General features: G+C 43.6%; 1 long non-coding RNA gene across 2 annotated transcripts in view; it reads right to left on the bottom strand.

The window, feature by feature from the left end:
• LOC128339899 (uncharacterized) overlaps positions 1 to 16,643 on the bottom strand; it is a 109,007-nt gene that overhangs the window by 70,127 nt on the left and 22,237 nt on the right. Inside the window, exons 2-3 of one of the 2 annotated variants that reach the window (XR_008313307.1) lie at positions 14,339 to 14,458; positions 13,838 to 13,895 (exon numbers count right to left, since the gene is read on the bottom strand). The exons of the other annotated variant lie outside the window; for it this stretch is intronic. This is a non-coding gene — a long non-coding RNA (uncharacterized LOC128339899). The remainder of the gene's footprint in view (positions 1 to 13,837; positions 13,896 to 14,338; positions 14,459 to 16,643) is intronic. 2 annotated transcript variants of the gene reach the window in all.

Below are 16,643 nucleotides of genomic sequence, written 5' to 3'. Positions count from 1 at the left end.
CTTCCACTTCCAGGTGAAGAGAAGATCCCAGAAGTAGGGGGTGAAGGCATAGTAATTGTGCAAATAGCTTCCTCCACTCATGGAGTGATCACATCTTCTGAATGGAAAGCAGCCCTCAGTGCTGATCAAGTGCTTACTGAACTTACATAACTGAAGGATGGCCACACAAAAACAAGGTATCTAAACATCTTCAACCATATATGTACATAGCATGTGAGTTGTCTCTTATCAATAAGCTGGTGCTGAGAACTGATGGTTTGGTGGTTCCAACCTCCTTACAAGCAAAAGTGATCAAAATTGCCCATGAAGGTGACCTAACAAATGTGTGGAAGCATTTCTATTCAAACCGCATTCAACCGGTTTGAACTCAAACTGGACTGGCACCCAAAATAGGGGTGCCAGTCCAATTTTGAATGGAACTGGTTCGTAATGGAATGTTTGAAGCCAGTTCCACTGGTTTGGTTCAAATTCGAACCAAATTCTAACTGGACCACTCGTCAACGAGCCAGTTAGAGTCAAACTGGGCCCCATACCAAATTGAGGAGTATGCTTATAAAGGGGAATCTGGTGAGAATTCCCTTTTACAAGCAAAGGGGAACCCTGCCTTTAAAATACTTGAGAGGCACCTTATCACTGCCACCAGGCCATGCTGCTGGAAGCACCAGACTTGGTCCAGAGTTTTGAGGAGCTGTCACTGCCACCACTGCCAGTAAGGTGCCTCCAGCTATGATTAGAAGTATTTTAAAGGCAAGGTTCCCCTTTACTTGTAAGGGGGAGTCCTCACCAGATTCCCCTTTACGAGCATATCCCTTGAACCAAATTGAACTGGTTTGACTGTCGAACCAAAACAGGGGTGGGTTTGAATTCAAACCAAACCACCAGAATTAATTCCATGCACACCCCTAGTCACCTGGGCATGAGCTTGACTAAAAGGCGAATCAGGAAAGGTTTTGGGTGGCCAGGTATGGACATACACATTGATGACATGATCGAGCACTGTCTGGCTTGTGCTGTATCTGACAAATCACAGGACATTTACCACCCCCTTGACTCCAGTAGAGTATCCCAATGGTCCCTGGAAAAATGTGCTCTGGATATAATGGGGCCTTTTGATAACTAACCCACAAAACAAAGATCCCTTACAGTGATGGTAGATTACTGTTCCAGGTAGCCAGAAGGTTCATTTGCTGACAACATTACTACAAACAAGGTTCATGGCTGCAGTTTCTGCAAGAGAAGGTCTTCCTAAAGAACTAGTGACTGACATGGGACACAGCTTAAAATGGAGCAATATTTACATAACCATGGGATAACACACAAGTCTCTTTCCTTGTACCATCCTCGAGGGACTGGCTTAGTGGAAAGGAATAACAGATGAGTGGAAAAAAGTTTACAACTAGCTCCTACACAACAACAACCCTGGAAAGAGGTCATCCATCAAACTCTGCTTATCAAACTAGTCCTCATTCTCTTACAGGAAATCACCTTTTGAACTGCTGAGAGGACGCAAAGCGACTACCCAACTTACCCTATGGAAACAACTGATGGGGCTTTCCATGCCATCTCACTCTGAGGATGCAGAGATTCGTGACTGGATAAAGGAGAAGCAACAAGAATACAAAATGTATGTGGATCAGAAACACGGTGCGAAACAGTGAATGTTTCAGGTGGGGGACTTTGAGAACAGCTGCCTTATCAAGTAAGAAAAGGATATTCCTGATATTCTGGACCAAAACAAAATATCGAAATCTGAGAAGATTCTTTCATATTGGATCATGGAAAGAAATTCTGGAGACTTTCCAGCATGCAAACTATGAGACTTGAGACAAGAGGGAAAGGAGTCTGATCTCCAGAGAGGAACGGGAGAGGAATTTGATCTTGCCTCCAGTTTTGGCCTCACAGAGGAAGCTGATGAAAGTACCAGGAAAAAACATTACTATCAGCCCCTGTCCTTAGAGAACCCAAGAATTAGGAGAAGTGTGCATGGCAGGAGACCACCTAAAAGACTTCAAGACTGTCTCAATTTTAAATTAATTTAATTCTATTTGTTATAAAGGGGGAGGGATGTGTTGTATTGTATCTAGTAATCTTTTATGTTGTATTGTTGAGAAGTTTGACCCAGTGGAGATCCTGTAGAGTGGGAGGTGAGGTGGGTAGGTAGAGTCAGAAAGGAAAAAGGAGGAGGAGAAAATGGAGTTGTTTCTGAATAAACCTTTAGTTAAATCTACCTAAGTTTTCTTTACGTCTAAGAGGGAAGCAGCTGTAAAACCAGTTTCAAATGTACACACACAATCATTCTCTCTCTCTCTCTCTCCATATATATATATATATATATATATATATATATATATATATATATATACACACACATATATATATATACACACACACACACAATGTGTTGTGTGTTTATACGCTAATAGAGATATTTTTATTTTTATATTTAATATCTGTACTTTTTGTATTATAATTGGGCATTGTTTTAATTATACTGCTTTGGGATTATTTTAATGAAAAGCAGTATAGAAACTGAACAATAAATTAAACAAAATGTGTGAATCTCTTTTTACATACAGGAGGGTCCATCTGCATACAAATCATCCAGTTACATCTTGGAGCCACTTTGGTCCTTAAGTGATCATCAGAGAAATCCTCCATCACGTGTTGCTGCAGTGTGAGTTTGCCTTACTAGGATGGAGCCATGCAGATGTTACCCAAATGCTTCCATTAACTTAATCTTCCTCAGAAGAGCCCTTCTGCTGCCAAGTGCTTAAGAGTGTCATTCGGGATTTAGATGCCATTTTTGTTCACCGCTGAAGACTAGTCATGTGTAGGAATCTGCAGGCCTTATAATAGGGCTTAGAAGAGAATGCCATGATAACAGATTACTTGCTGCAGTTGAAGAAATACAATACAAACTCGAGCCAAACAAGCACCTAATCTTAAAGTGCCCTTTCACTTCTAATTTTAATTATTCAGACTGCTAGTATTTTAATATATATGTAAAAACAGCAAGCAAAATCAATATCCCCTGCATCTCCTGCTAAACACTATACAAACATGTGCTCTAATTGATGGTCTATATACTATTAACAGATGATACAGAGAAATGCACTAATGCGCAACAGAGAAAGTTTCGGGGGGGGGAGGAAGGGGGGGAGGAAGCAAAGCTATATACCTTAACACAACTTTCAAAATCTCTCTACAAAGCAAATGTGTCGGACTTTGTCCAGTTGTCTTGGCATATGGTGTTGTCTAAGAAATGAAGCTTGCTTTTATATGTTTTTAGCTCAGTTGTTACGTGGGAGGAAATAATTGTACAAGAAAAAAACACCCCAAGGAAAGAATGTAAGTTTAACTTTTTACAGCCCAGACCTTTCTTTGAGCCTGCAAACTATTCCCAAAGTTATCTTCATGGGCCTGGCTTGACAATCACTACTACATCTTTCACCATCATAGCTGTGGATGGGGTCAAGGTGAAGGAGGAGATAATGGATCTTGTAATGCAACTGGTCATCTGCTTCCCCGTGGTTCTAAGGCAATACAAGGCTAGAGAATACAGAGTTCACTTCAGCACAGTGTTGTAGTGATTTTGGCTCACCCTCTAGCCCTCTCCTAATGCTGCCACAAGATCTCTGATACAGCTGAAGAACCAGGAAATCATTTGTGTGTAAAGTCAGATATGCCCCATTTAATATATTTGATTATATTACTATCCTGCTCTTCCTCCAAGGAGTCAGGGCAACTCAGAAGGCTCTCCACCTCCCCCATTTTATTCTCACAACAGTCCTGTGTGGTAGGTTAGGCTGAGAAATAGTGATTGGTTCCAGGGCTACCCAGTGAACTTCATGGCTGAGTTGGGATTTGAATCTAGGTCTCGCTGTTCTAATCCAACACTCTAACCACTACACCACACTAGCTCTCTTATGGGTTCTCCCTGATGGAGCCCCTCTGTTTCATGCCATTCTGTTCTTGCTCTCCAAACCCCCAGGAGCAGATTTCCAGGATGGGAAATCCAGAGGGAAGGGGAGCATCAGTAAAAAAAACAATTCTCTCCCTTCAGGCGTGTAGCTATAATTGAGCGGATGGGTTCAAAGAACTGGGGGGCCCAGCTCCTAAGAGCCCTCCAGCTCCACTCCTCCCTATTTCTTCATTATCTCCCTCACCCCAAGGAGCCCTGGGGATAAGGGCAAACACGGGCCCCATCTCCCTAGTTATGCCTGTCTCCCTATGCCTGTCAAACAGATCTTCTTTCATTAATGAAACAACACTTCGGGATACTTCAACTTCAGGTTTATACATGGACTTATGATTGCAATATCTTGTCCCAGAACAAGTAATGAAAAAGGAGACTTGTGAAGCTATAGCACTCCAGTGCAACTGCACCAGTGGGGTGGGGGAATCTAGGTGGAAGGCCATGTGGAAGGCCCAGCAAATCTAGGTGGAAGACCATGTTAGGATATATCATCCCTAGCTGTACTGAAATTGAGTGGGAGAGAATTATTTCCCCCACAACCACCGAGAGATCTTGACTGGTAAGTTCTTACACAAACCTCAGTTTCAATTCAGGTATCTGAATTTTCAGTTTATTCCAAGGACTACTCAGACCACCACGATTCTTTTGCACAGTAGCCTCTCCTATGCACAGTCAACCATGCCAATTACCAACAATGAAAGTATGACACTCTGAGCAATTCTACACATGGTTACTCAGAAGTAAGTTTTACCATGTCCCATGGCATGTATCCCCATGTAAGTATGTATAGGATTATAGTCCTCTTCAGGACTTCAGATTGGATTGTGGGGAAAGATGGATGGACTAGGCAGTCCTGTAGTTTGCTATAAGGGTTTGTTGAGATGCCTGGTTGTCACAAATAGCTACATAAAGTCAAAGATTAAAAATGCAAATCAAAATAATTTGGTTTCAGTAACATGCTACAGTTGCTTTGCACAGGTGCACATAGCCTCACAAAATGCAAAGCAGTAAAAAAAAATCAGCCCAGCTGAAGCCCACAGGCAAGTTACAGCTTTCCCTACGATAATAAAAGACATCAGGTTATCTGGGTATCTATTGTCTCCTGGCACATTGAGCAAATAGGCATTTTTTTTAATGTGCACTTTGACACATGCTTTTCTCATCTTACATCTATAAGCAAATTTAGATTTCCAGAAAGTAAAACAAAATAGAAGACAGTTTCTCCATCTGCAACTATTCTGATGCTTTCTATTGTAAGAATAGCTATTGTTAATGGTTCTCCTGTTCCCTTTCATCTCCCCTTATATAAAACAATTCAAACAGTGGAATAGTAAAAAAATTTTAAAGGTTAAAACTTCTACATATTTACATTAGTTACCTATTGTCCCAGTCCTGTCAACATTTGTATAATGTGATTAGTTCCATGCATGCACATATCATCACTAAACCCTATTCTTTACCTCCTGCTCATAGCTCACTTTGGGCTGGTTCTCACAATCCTTGTGATGGTGGGGAAATGAGATCAGAGGTTCCCATGGCATGCATGCTCCCGTGGAGTGTGTTGTTCAGTGATGTTGGGTTGGCAACATCGCCGCATGATACACTCCACTACCCGACATCAGATTTAAGATAACTGGTTACAGGAGGAGCTCAGGCACATTGCCAAGCTGACGCTGACGCCATTTTATCTGGTTCTCATGTGCCATGGGGACGCACAGGGGTGTAGCACCCTCCCTATTTTCTTCAATATCTCCCTCAGTCCGAGGGGCTACTGGAGAGAGGGGTAAATATGGGCCTCCTCTCCCCTAGCTACACCCCTGGGCACACACAAGGGGCAGGAATCACCTATTCCCATTTCTCCACCATCACAAGGATCGTGAGCACCAGCCCAATATGTTAATTCTTTCATAGGCTTCTCCTATTGACATGTTATTTTCACAACATATGAAAAAACAAGTGGAAAGACTAATGTTTCTTTAAAACTCATTCAGCAACTATGGTATGGGTGGATGGGTCTGGTACATCTTAAGATTCTGCAGACATCTGAATGAACAAAGTCAGAACTGTGAGTATCCTTTTCAGTGAATAGGGGGAAAGTATATTTAAAAGCCAAAAAAATCTTTACACCCTTGTTTAAACTTGAAGAGCAATCCTCCAATTTCATTGGCACAAGGTAAATGTACACCTGCAGCACCTGCCTAAGAAAAGAGGAAAGTATGTATAGTGAATACTATGATCCTTTCCCTACTTCCATAGAATAGATGCTCAGTTGTTATTTGTATGTTGCTGGAAATACAAAACGTAATGCTTCTAAATAATATTCCCAGTGCTCTAAAGTGCAATAATTTGTAGATGGGAAATTTCATGCTTCTCTCCTGGGATGCTTCTCTTGGGGTCATAGCTCACTGGTAGAGCATTTGTTTTGCATGCAGACGGTCCCAGATTCAATCCCCGATATCTCCATTTAGGGCTGGGGAAAACTCCTGCCTGAAACCTTGGAAAGCCGCTGCCGCTCAGTGTAATCAAAACTGAGCTAGATGGACCAATGGTATGACTCAGTATCAGGCAGCTTCCTATGTTCCTCCCTTTTCCTGCCCCCTCATATCTATTGAGATTCCAGTGTGGAATGTGGTTGCATGAGTAATAGGAGATCACCAGTGACATCACTAATGACAATTAACATAATTCCTACCCAAAAATATTTTGTATGCTTTTAAAGACTAAACATTGTGAATAAAGGGACAAGTACATGTGTGGATTGCTAACTGGTTGAAAGACAGAAAACAGAGGGTAGGTATAAATGGAGAGTTTTCACAATGGAGGGAAGTAAGAAGTGGGGTCCCCCAGGGATCTGTACTGGGACCGGTGCTTTTTAATTTATTCATAAATGATCTAGAAGCAGGGGTAAGCAGCGATGTGGCCAAATTTGCAGATGATACCAAACTCTTCTAGGTAGTGAAATCCAATACGGATTGTGAGCAGCTCCAAAAGGATCTCTCCAAACTGGGGGAGTGGGTGACAAAATGGCAAATGCGGTTCAATGTTAGCAAGTGTAAAGTGATGCACATTGGGACGAAAAACCCCAACTTCAAGTATATGCTGATGGGATCTGAGCTGTCGGTGACGGACCAGGAAAGGGATCTTGGGGTTGTGGTTGACAGCTCATTGAAAGTGTCTATTCAATGTGCAGCAGCTGTGAAAAAGGCAAATTCCATGCTAGGGATCATTAGGAAGGGGATTGAAAATAAAATGGCTAACATTATAATGCCCTTATACAAAACTATGGTGCGACCACACTTGGAGTACTGCGTACAGTTCTGGTCACCACATCTTAAAAAGGACATTGTTGAACTGGAGAAGGTACAGAAGAGGGCAACCAAGATGATCAGGGGCCTAGAGCACCTTTCTTACGAGGCAAGACTACAACACCTGGGGCTTTTTAGTTTAGAAAAAAGACGTCTGCGGGGAGACATGATAGAGGTCTATAAAATCATGCATGGCATGGAGAAAGTGGAGAGAGAGAGATTCTTTTCCCTCTCACACAACACTAGAACCAGGGGTCACTCCATGAAATTGATTGCCAGGAGGTCTAGGACCAACAAATGGAAGTACTTTTTCACACAACGCGTGATCCACTTGTGGAACTCTCTGCCACAGGATGTGGTGACGGTCAACAACCTGGATGGCTTTAAGAGGGGTTTGGATAACTTCATGGAGGAGAGGTCTATCAATGGCTACTAGTCAGAGGGCTGTGGGCCACCTCCAGCCTCAAGGGTGTGCCTCTGAGTACCAGTTGCAGGGGAGTAATGGCAGGAGAGAGGGCACGCCCTCAACTCCTGTCTGTGGCTTCCAGCGGCATCTGGTGGGCCACTGTGCGAAACAGGATGCTGGACTAGATGGGCCTTGAGCCTGATCCAGCAGGGCTGTTCTTATGTTCCTGTACAGGTTGAGTGCTCACACACTGTATCATCTGAGCAACTGCAAGAAGCCTACCAAATCCTATCCATCACAATACTTTGCCCTTGTGTGTCTACTTTTTGCCTTTTCAAAACCTTGCAAAATATTTAGGTTTACAAAGACTGTGCATTTCCCCTCTCCAGTATTAGAGGCAGATCTTTCCATCCTGTTAAGTTATATAGGTGCAGACTACCCTACTACTAGCACTAAATTGGACACAGCATGGAAATAGCACCAAGGAGATGTGGGCTACCTGTCCTTTTGAATGTCCTTCTCCTATCCTGCAAGTTCACTGTGCTGTTTGAACCCTCCTAGAAGCTTACAATTTTGCCCATTGTCTCCCTGATCCTGATCTCCCTTCCATTTTTTGTTCCGTTCGCCCTCACCCTTTGCCCTGTGTCAGTGTTGATAGTACCAGATAAGGAGAACTTCAGTCCCAGGCCAAGAGTTGTTGGGGCAACAATAGAATGCTTTGGGAATGGAGTGCCTTTGGACACTGCATTAACAGCAAGGAGTAGGCAGCTGACAGACTAGCATTAACAGCCTGACCCTGAACTAAATTAAACAGTGAGCTGGTTGCAGCCTTTCTTTAAATTAAAATGAACTGTTAATTATCCACTTGGCTATGATCGTCCTGGGGATCTTCAGCAGCACTGAGGGTCCTTCTGCAAGTCTCAGTCACTTGACCTTGCCTGGAGCGAACCCAAGGTCTAAAGGGCAACATTCAACAAATCCACTCATTGTACTTTTTTCTGGCAGCACTCTTGTGTCATTAAAAGCTGTGTGACGGAACTAAACTACAACAGCAGTCACTTTTACCAACCTAGAGTAAGCTGAAACTAGTACACCTCTGTTGCCCATGTTAGAAGCACACAAGCCCTGACAGAAAAAGTGCCAGTATCTGTTGAGTACTCATCTGTTCACACAACAAACAAGCACCTGAAATCTCCATGCAGAAATTATAAACACAGTCTATATGTTTCGTAAGGTGCCAATCCTATGCACACTTATTGGAGTAAGCCATAGTGATCTCTGCAGCTGGCATCCTGGCTAACAAAGTACCTGAGCTTCTAAGGGCTGCAGGGGGGGACAATGGGAGCCCTAACACAGCCCCCCCAATGAGCGCAGTTGCAGAAAAGCCTTTAGACTTTATTTAAGAGAGCATGTTCTTCTTCCTGAACCCTGCCACCTATTAAGATCAGTGGGGGAGGTCCTGTTGTGGCTGCCACTGGGTCGCTTGGTGGTGACCCAAAACCAAGCCTCCTCTAGGGTTGGAACCCTGAGGTTCTGGAACAGACTCCCGAATGAAATCAGAATCTCCCCATCCCTGGTTGCTTTTAAACAACTTTTGAAAACACATCTGTTCCATCAGGCTTTTGGTTTATGATGGTTTAAAGTTTTATTTATGTTAGTTTAAACCGGTTTTACATGATTTTCAGGTTTTAGTTGCTGTTGATTTAAATTGTAAACTGCCCTGAAATTTTATATAAGGTGGTATATAAATGTGTTAAAATAAATTAAATAAAGATAGATAGATAGATAGATAGATAGATAGATAGATAGATAGACAGACAGACTCTAGAGTGCTCTGACTTCTCCAAAATGGCTCTGCAAGAGGAGAAATATGTCACCAACGCTCAAAGAATAATAGAATTCTATGCACATTTCTTTGGAAGTAAATCTCACTAGATTGGGCTGCACACACACTGTAATATCTTTGGTATAACATACCATCACAGTTTTTAAATCAAACCTTGCATTATTCCAAGCTTTCTCTATTGGAATTAATCCTTAATACAACCAGTGGTATTACACTTATGTGACTGCAACAAAGAGGCGGGTCTCCCGATCAAGGAGACCCGCCTTGAGAAGGTTAGCAGGGAGAGTGGGCTTTGCCCGCTCTCCCCACACACAAGCAGGCAGTCTGCTCTGAGCAGCCCAACCGGCTGCCCACACAACTGCCGGCTCTGTTACGGAGCCGGCAGGGGCTGGGGGGATAGGGGGCCGCGTGGCCCCCAGAAGTTCCAGCATGCCCTGCATGAGTACGCAGGGCGTGCTAGAGAAAGACCGGAGCCGGGAGGCTGCTTTTGAGCCTCCCGGTCGGGGGTCAACTCGTGAGTTGCCACAGCAACACATGATTAGAAAACCCAGGTTTGCAGAGCGTTCGCTCCGCAAACCCAGTTTAAGGGCAGGGCTACTTAAGCGGGTGACCCGCTTAAGAACCACTGGGCTCACAGCCGAGCCCGGTGGTTCTCACGAGGGGAGAAAACAGGCTAGCCTCTGCTAGCCCGATTTTCTCCCATCGTGTGAATAGCCTCATAGGCTAGCCTATTCTTGCCTTAGTACACCTATAACACTGAATTATCATCTTTGATTTATTGTGAAGCGAAACTATCATTTCAGCTTCTATATGAAAAGATCATATAGAGGCCCTATTCAGGCATAACGCCAAATCTCAGGTAGACAAAGCTGTGGTTAATCTGTGAAGCCAGGAATCATGCCTGGCTGAGTTGTCAGTTCTACCAAAGCCCCAGGAAGGATCCCTTAGCAACATCCCTCCTGGTCCTCTCAACTGCTGAGAACCAAGAATAGAAGTGGCCCTTGAGAATCTGGTCTCCCTACAACACATCTCCATGCTCAGTTTTGCTGATCAAGGTAACCCAGCTAGCCAGGCACCATTCTAATCCATGGGTGTCCTGTCCCCAAGTGCCCCATGGTGGCTGGTTTGCATTCACTGCAGTGTGGGGCCCAGACAGTCCTAATTAGCTTGGAACGTATGATTCATCCCCAGTCTCTACTTGTTTGCCCACCCAACCCGAAACCACAGACACCCATAGTAGCCCAGACCTCTTTGAAGTCTGGAACAGTTGGGTTGAAGGGGGAAGGTATGGAGTACAACTTCTATTGTCAACCAGTGGGGCCAAGAGCCCAACAACAGCAAGAGACCCTAAAATTGGAAGACCAGCAAGAAAAGCAAGCCTCCCTAGAACTGACACATTTCTGGGCTGCTCTGGGCCAACCTCTCTATGGTGGCAGTGGGAGCTTATGCACAAAATCCAGGTTATAGTGGCAGCAGAATTCGGACAACACAATGGTGCCTTCTAACCTCAGGTTTCAGCAGCAGAACTCACTACAAACCAAGGATTCAAATTCAGGTTTGGGAGCAAAAACAGAGCCATGGGTGGGTGACCCAACTGTGGCTTCATGCTTTCAGACCATCACAAAGTTAAACCTCTGGCACGTTTACCTTTGGTTTGGCATTATGTCTGAATGGGACCAGAGACATTTCTTTATTTTTTTGTGCATGTGATTTTTATAACATGCATTTAAAAAACAGAAACACTCCTGTAACATTCTGTTGATCCTGATGCAAGAGTCAGTTGTAACATAAAAATACACAGCACCCCCCCCTCCAAAAAAAACAACAACCCACGATACAGGCTGAATACTGCAAGGTTTCTAGTTTAATTCAAAATGACTTGACAGAAAATCAAATGCCACCAAATGCTATTATAAAGGACTGTATTCTCATTAACGGTCTGAGCCTTTTCCCCTTTTCCCTGAGGGCAAGCTCCTCGTGAGGCTGTCCCTCTGGCATAACATGTGATAGAGCTAATCTGTCTTCTCTTGGACAGCACTGCTGATATGCAAACCCAGGTGGCACTAATAGGTTTACAGTAATAACTATGGAACTGGATACAGTATGTTACTCTGTGAAAAATTCCCATAGATCAGTTTTGCAACAGAGCTCACGAACAACACAAGGGAGCATGATATTCTTCCTCTCTTTTTTCATGTGTCTAACAATTTTATGCTTTTAATAATAAAAGTGGTGAGAGTCTTCTAAATTTGGACAAGAGAACAACATCTGAGGGTTTTTTCCAATTTGCTAAATTTACATATACACACTCAGAACATACACACACTCAGAAAGAGATAGATTCTGATTTCTGCTATAACTCTGTGACATTTGGTTCCAAGGTCTCTAGCAGTGCAATCTTATTCCCAAATTATGCCTGTTGGACAGGGACAGGATTAAGCCTCAATCTCCCTGTGGCAACACAGTCCAAAGATGCACTCTAGCACAATGAATGTGCAGCTTTCAAAGGCACAGAAGGTCTCTGAGCACAAAAAAGTCAGCAGCCCCTGTGATCAGTCACAATCTGCTTGGGCCTTGAAGGCCTCCAGCCAGGGAGATGTGTGAGCTATTCCTAGCAGCATGCTGGTGCATTTTGTGTGGGGAGGGAGAATAACGTAACTGTGTTGTTGGTGCTTTCATCCCCACAGGTTGATTGGTGCTTTCCATACATAGCTAACAAAGGGGCATCTCCATACGTAATGTCTAACTTGGAGCAGCAGAGTTTTCAGGAATGCTGTAGGAGAATCACATTGTCTCTTGCTTTCACAGCTACTGTTGCTCTTTCTACTTTGTGCTAGGAGGGCACTTTAGATTGTGCCTGTATTATACTGCTGACATACTGGGCCCACAGTATCAATCTGCCCGTTTAGTCTGACATGAGCTGAAGCAGACTAGCAAAAAGCAACATGTAACCAACAGATAAAGTACTTCAATGAGAAATGTGAATGAGCTTCATCTAATTAAAGAGGACACTGAAATAATTACCTGAACAGCAATATAATTATTGCTGGGAAGCATACATTTGCAGTGGGGAACCTTAGGCTAAAAAGGTGATGATCTGATCATTTGCGGTCATTCAAAAATCTCAAGGCACCTTTTGCAGAGATAGTGCTTTTGAGCTCCGTATGTTGGCGAGGTTCCAAACATAAGTAATAAATTACATTCTTGTCTTCCTAAATTCCCTGTATTTTACCCCAGAGATGGTCACACTTCCACGGACAGATTAAGGCTTCCATGCATGTGATGTAAGCCTCCATGCAATGGAAAATGCAGGATCTTCATAGCTCAGTGTGGGTGTGGGGGAATCCAATCCAACCATTCAGTAGGAGGGTCTCTCTGTGGACATGGAGTTGCTCTGCTATCAAAAGCTAATCTATTAAACAAGAATGCCAGTTCTACATATTGATACCTTTGGGCATAACATGGTGCTTGTTCACTCTTCTATAGTGTCTGAGGCAGCCCACATGCATGTGTGCCAGACATGTTTCAACAGTTACTTACCAAGGAAATATTTATTAGATTTTTATATCACCTCACCCAGCTTGGTGGTTCACAGATTTAAAAAGCAGATAAAGCTTATTAAAAACAATTAAAATTAAAAACCAGTTTAAAATCATTTCAGTAAGCACCAAAGACCAGGCTAAAAAGATATGTTTTAAGGGCTCTTTTAAAGGCTGCTAAAACTCTTAACCCTCTATATATGAGGCAGTACGGTTTCTATCAGAGCCTGAGAGGCGTGACCAATTTGTACTCCATTTCTATATTCCATTAAAGGCCCTGAGTCTCTCATTAAAGGGGGACTCATTTCCACAGTCTGTTCTGCACTATGTCTGAATAGATATCCTAGAACCATTGGTTATTCTGGCTGAAGCTTTCTCAGGCAGTGGATCTATTTATGACTGTGTATACCGGGCTGGAGTGTACACTCATAATTCTGCCATTTTGGCAAAGTGCAGGTTGCATACTTGCAAAAAGCAGCTGCAGAACAGTTCTTGAGGAAGAGGACTAGTAACAGCTTGTTTTTTCTCCTCCCAACAAGGAACCCTATGGAGTGAAGCCTATGGGGTGATAGCCCAACAAGAGTACTCCGAGGGGGAGGCCCAGGATGTTGCCAGGGGTCACTTAGTCCTCTCTGAATCCTCTGCCCAGTGTGCCTCCTGACTGAGCCAGGTTCAGGTTTTAAGTCCAGAACCTGTTTTTCAATTGCAGGGTTTAGTCCCCAAATATGTCACATCATAACAGAGTAATAGGAAGGAGAGTCTTACCAGTCATGTGCTGAGTGTTTCCCTCATCACTGAGGAGCAGCAATCTCCTCTGTTGCTCCTGAGGGCAGAAAAAGGGCCGATGGGTTGAAATTACAAGGAAGCAGATTCAGGCTAGACATGAAGAGGGATTTCCTTATGTTATAAGCTGTTTGACAATGAAACAGCCTGCCTCATACAGCAATGGGCTCTCCTTTTCTAGGAAATTTCAAAGAGAGGCTGGATGGTTATATTTGTTGCGGATGGTCTAGCATAGGGCTGCTCAACTTCAGCCCTCCTGCAGAAGTTGGCCTACAACTCTCACAATTCCCAATTATTGACCACTGTGACTGGGGATTATGGGAGTTGTAGTCCAAAAACAGCTGAAGGGCTAACGTTGAGCAGCCCTGCTCTAGCAGATTCTTCCATTGAGTAGGGCATAGGACTAGAAGACCTCCCAGGTCCCCTCCGCCTCTAGGGTTCTAGGGCATTTTCTAAGCATATGGACAATCTTGGTGGACTCACATTCACCATAGTGTCATAGTGTGCAAAACAGATGACCAGTCTCGGCTTCTGGACCTTATGTCAGGACTAACTGGAACTTCTTCCTTCTGTCTCTCTCTTTTGCTTGTAATGTAATGTGTCCTGTTGAAAGTTGTATTAAACAAAAACAAGACATTTTAAAAAGGAGTAGCAGAGGTATTTTGGAAGCACCTTTACTGCCTTCAAAAGACACAGACATGTTTTTATCCTGGGGTAAACACAGCGGGGAAATGACTTGACTAGCAAGCCAGAGGTTGCTGGTTCGAATCCTTGCTGGTATGTTTCCCAGACTATGGGAGACACCTATATCGGGCAGCAGCGATATAGGAAGGTGCTGAAAGGCATCATTTCATTTCATACTGTGCAGGAGGTGGCAACGGTAAACTCCTCCTGTATTCTATCAAAGACAACCACAGGGCCACAACCACATTCTCACCACCATGTACTGCTGCACTTTGCTCCATGCCACTGCACTGGGGCTCCTTTGCGGGAATGGAGTCCTCCTGAGCCCCTGTACCATTTTGGAAGGCATGCACAGAGTGCTTGGAAGTGTACCCTTCCCAGTGCTTCCTCCTTATGAGAAAGCTCTTAAGAAATGTTCTCTCTCTCCTAAAGGGCCTTCCCTCCCAGCACTGAGGAAAGCGCAGTACCATGCAAGGGCAACACAGTGGGAAATGGTTCTCACACTGAAGTTGTTTTGCCAAAGTGGCCACCACTTGAAAAACAGTGATGATCACTGCTCTGTACTAATGTAGACAGCGTTCTATAGGTTTTCGCCCCTAGTTACACTTGGGAATGATGGAGCAATTGCTTTCTTAGGCAAGCTTCCAAGTTAGATTACGAAGCTATCTATGCCAAAGTTGGATTTGGGGGGGGCGGGGAGGAATGTAGATGAAAAATTACCTGATAATATTTGTTATTAATCTGAGAGATAACAGCAGAGGCCCAAACGTGAACAAGCACAAGAGCCATGTGCTCCATACTGGCCCTGCTTCTCACAGGATGATGCACATTGCCAAGTGAGACACTCAGCGCCAGAACAGTGTGCTGCTTCACTGTAAATTCACCCTGTTTGTCATTCCACAGGAGGAGAGAATGAGCACCAGTTTGAGCCAAAAGCATCTGCTTTGCTTGAGACAAACAATTATTTAAGATGGTTCAGTCATATTTTGAAGAAGCAGCAGCAGGAGGGAAAGGTGTTCGATTCAAAAACCAAGACGTGAAAATGCTGGATCCACATGCAGAAGACTCACACATCACAGAACGACTCATAGAAGGAAGGGTACCTGGAGCACCCTGGATCATGTGCCCGGCACAAATTTCTTTCTGCTATTGTGATGCCTCCCACTTCTAATGCCTACTCATGTTCACGTTCAAGGGATGGCATATGGGAAGAGGGATGTGGGACAATGAACTCAGAATAATTTATGTGGCAACTAATACAAGATGAAAGGATGGTTGCTCAGAGCAATCATGATTTTACCATTAGGTTGCATTGTAGCATGCACCCCAGAAAATACCCCTGGGAGTTGGTCACCATTCTTTCTGCCCTCTCGTACTCTCCCACACCTTGCCACTCTCTTTTATTGAGCAGGGCAACAGCCACAGTCCAGCACAACACAGCATCCCTCCAGGGATGTTCTTTTCAGATTATGAGCCCCTTTCGTACAGGCAACCATCTTCTCAATCCTTTTTGCCATGGAAAATGATTTCTGAAATCTGTGTTCAGTTTTACACATGTGCACACCATGCAAACATTCCCTGGAATGTGTGCAAATTACGGGTGGGATTTGCTGCTGTGATTCCATTTCACGCACACTTGTAATGAAAACAGCATTGGACCACCATAGTGACTAAACTGAAGAAGAGAAAAATACAGGATTCTTTACTGCTCCTTTGCCACAAAATGATGTATAGTATTTTCAGGGCTAGCCTATTAGGGGTTGGGTCAAGTGATGTAGTGGCCTGCTTCAGGTAACATAATTGGGGGTACCTTTAAAGGGCAAGTGATCAATTATGTAGAGAGAATTATGTGTCCTTACATCATCACTCTGTGCTTTCCTTCTGCTTATAAATGATCTCAGCCATTTTGATACCTCTCTCTAAGAAGGATGCTGACATACTAGACAGCATTAAACCAAACTTCAGAATATAAGCCCCCCTCCATACACAAAATAAGCTTGCTAAAATGTAAACATGCATTCACCTTGTTCTTTTGACACTGTCATATTTTTCCCAATAAGCAATTTGATTTCACTCTACCTCAGCGCAAGATAACCAAAGTCGT

Source organism: Hemicordylus capensis, chromosome 1 (genome assembly GCF_027244095.1).
Source record: "Hemicordylus capensis ecotype Gifberg chromosome 1, rHemCap1.1.pri, whole genome shotgun sequence".
Taxonomy (NCBI): domain Eukaryota; kingdom Metazoa; phylum Chordata; class Lepidosauria; order Squamata; family Cordylidae; genus Hemicordylus; species Hemicordylus capensis.
Note: the sequence above shows the minus strand (reverse complement) of the source record. Positions and strands in the feature narration are given on the sequence as shown.